Here is a 2,985-nt window from a genome sequence, read left to right on the forward strand (position 1 = left end):
ACTGGCTCCTTTTGGATACTGATGCTCCCAGCTAGAAAAAGTTCAGGTTTCCTTCATATTCTTTAGAAATGATGTTTGGATCTTGGCCCAAACCTCTATCCCTCCCTTGCTATTTCCAGGACAAGCCACATCATAACTCCTGGCCCTACATGGCCTCTGCTTCTGGCTTCCTCCTTTTCTTCTCTGATTTCTGCCACTGTATCTCAGCATGCCTGACACGAGAGCATTGAAAGGGCAGGTCATACATGTGCTTAACCATTAACAAGGAAGGAGATAAGGACAATAATGAGGCTCAAAACAAGGGCTAGGGGTGTCCAGAGAAGGAAGGGAATACTTTCTACTGGAAGAGGGATGAAAGGGTTCATGGAGTAGCTGCATTGTCCTGGGCTTTGGAGCTAAGCAACGTTTCAGCAGGAAAGGCTAGACATTGGAAGGTGGACACAGACACCCAAAGTTCATTATAAGGTCAAAAGCATCAAAGAATGCAAGGATCCTGGAGGATGGGGTGTCCTTGGGGATGGAGAAAGGAGTGGAAGGGAGTAGAGGGGGGTGAGTCTGCAGAGAATAGGGAGAATTATTTCATGCAAACGTTTACTCAGAATGAGCAAAGGAAGTGTTCATTTGGCCTTTGACCAGACCTGCTTCTGTAAAATAATCATAGTACCCTGTCTGAGAGTTTATAGCACAAAGATTAGAAAGGAACATTCTTATGCTTGTCTAATGGTGTTTGGTGTAGGAGCTCTGGACAGAAAGCCTAGAGAACTAGATTCTAGTCCTGGCTGGGCTATTAAATAGTTGGAAGAGCTTTGGAGTTCTGAGATCTCTCATCTGGAAGACAGGGATGGGTGGAGTGGACTGGACAAGGTCTAACATTCTTTTCAACTATGAAATTTTTAGAGTTTCACATCAATTTTGCTCTTAGGAGTAATTGCAAGAGCAGGATGATACATTTCTCTATATATTTGCCTAAGGATTTTTAAATTGCACAATTTTAAACATACACGAAAGTATGTTTACCTAATTGTTAAGATCTCACTTTATTTGCTTCATCTATTCAGTCCTCTTTCCCTCTTTTCGGTTGAATTATTTTAAAAGACTGACTTCATGTCATTTTTACCTCTACATGCTTCAGTGTTCTGAATTATGCAGGCATTAAAAAGAAGAATTACAAATAATTATTACACTCGATGAACACAACTTTGTATCATCCAATATGCAGATCATAACCAAATTTTCCCAATTGTCTCACGAATATCTGTTTACAGTTGCTTTGTTTGAATTATGATCTAGATAGAGTCCACATGGGACATTTGGTCATTATGTCTCTTTAATCTCTTTTAAATAATAAATATTTTAGGCTGTGCGTGGTGGCTCACGCTTGTAATCCCAGCACTTTGGGAGGCTGAGGTGGATGGATCATGAGGATCAGGAGATTGAGACCATCCTGGCTAGCATGGTGAAACCCCGTCTCTACTAAAAATACACACACACACACAAAAGAATAAATATTTTAATGCAAAAGTGGTTTTGTGAAACCAGTAAGAGTGAGCCTACACTGCATTTAAGGAGACAATGTAAACGGCATTGTGACCAGACACCCCTGGGTTGGCTTCCTATCTAAGGGAGGCAGGTACTGTTTCTATCTCTCAGTTCCTTTTTCATGGACTCTTGAGCCCTTAGGATGTATTTTCAAAGAACTGTGCTGAACTTTAGCTGTGTCTGCATCATTAAAACCAATGGGAACTGAGCAGTTAAAACCCTGGGCAGTGCTTTGAAAACATATCCCCCACTGTCCTCTATTCCCTCTTCCCGTGGAACATTGATCAGACACAGACCTTTGGATCTGTCCTCCTTTTACACATTTAAAACGTTTTTCGGTCCTACACAGTGTACTTTATATTCTACCCCAGCAAATTATTGTAGCCACTGATGTTCTTAGTCTCTTTCTTTAATGTTGACCAGTTTGCCACAGACTCTGATTTAATACTGTGTTAAGACACATTCCTTTAGCAAACAGGGAGTCAGGAGCCCTGAGTGCTGGTCCTGGCTGTGCCACGCCTGGCCAGTGTACTCCTGGGCAAGGTATGGCACCTCTCTGGACTTCCGTGGCTTGTCATTGAAAACCCTGACTAAACTAACCAGTGCATGGAGTCGTTGACCAGAACCTTCTCTGCAGCAAAAGCGTCACGTGGCTCTGCTGTCTGCACTCCTCCCTCCCCAGTGACAGTCTCCCTGCTGGTGCGGCCCCATCCCATAGGCCCTTTGTACTTCTCAGGAGGTTTGGGCTGTTAGGACCCTGACTTCTCCCTTCTTCCTTCCACCTCCTGCGGAGCCAGTCCTGTGTTCTGCACCCCTTTGTTCTTCTACCTCGTGTAGAGACGATTTTTTTTTGAGTTGGAAAAGATCTAATTAAGTGAATTCACACCCTAAGATGTAATTGGCTCTTATTAACTTGATGTGCTCTTCCTTTGGGGTCATTTTCATTTCATTTCATTTTAGTGGAAGGAAATACTTAGCTAATTGATGAAAAAGTGGAATTTTAGCTAGCAGTGCCTAGTTGGCTTATGAGGGTCTTCCTGGTGGCCCTCATATCACAACCCAAAGGCAGCCTCTTTTTCTGCTCATGGATGGTGAGTTTTGAGGGCAGCCAATGAAAGCATGTTTGCGAGAGAATGAAATACCCATGATACCTACTCGGATTTCACAGAGGGCGAGGCACAGAGTGGTGGAGCTGCAAGAAATGCTAGCATGAGCTGAGGGGGCTCAGTGACAAGACCAGTGCAGGCATAGGGCAGCAGCACGGTGGCTTGGGGGACCATGGGCACGCAGAAAGTCTCTGGTGTACAAAGGAGGAGGGAAGTGGGTAGAGGAGAAGAAACATGGGTGCTGAGTCTGGCATTTACTGGCTCTGTGAACTTGGACAAGTCACTCAACCACTTTGAGACTTTTTCATCTATAAACACGGGGATGGTAATAACACCCATC

This window comes from Trachypithecus francoisi, unplaced genomic scaffold, assembly GCF_009764315.1.
Source record: "Trachypithecus francoisi isolate TF-2019V2 unplaced genomic scaffold, Tfra_2.0 Lachesis_group4, whole genome shotgun sequence".
Lineage (NCBI taxonomy): Eukaryota > Metazoa > Chordata > Mammalia > Primates > Cercopithecidae > Trachypithecus > Trachypithecus francoisi.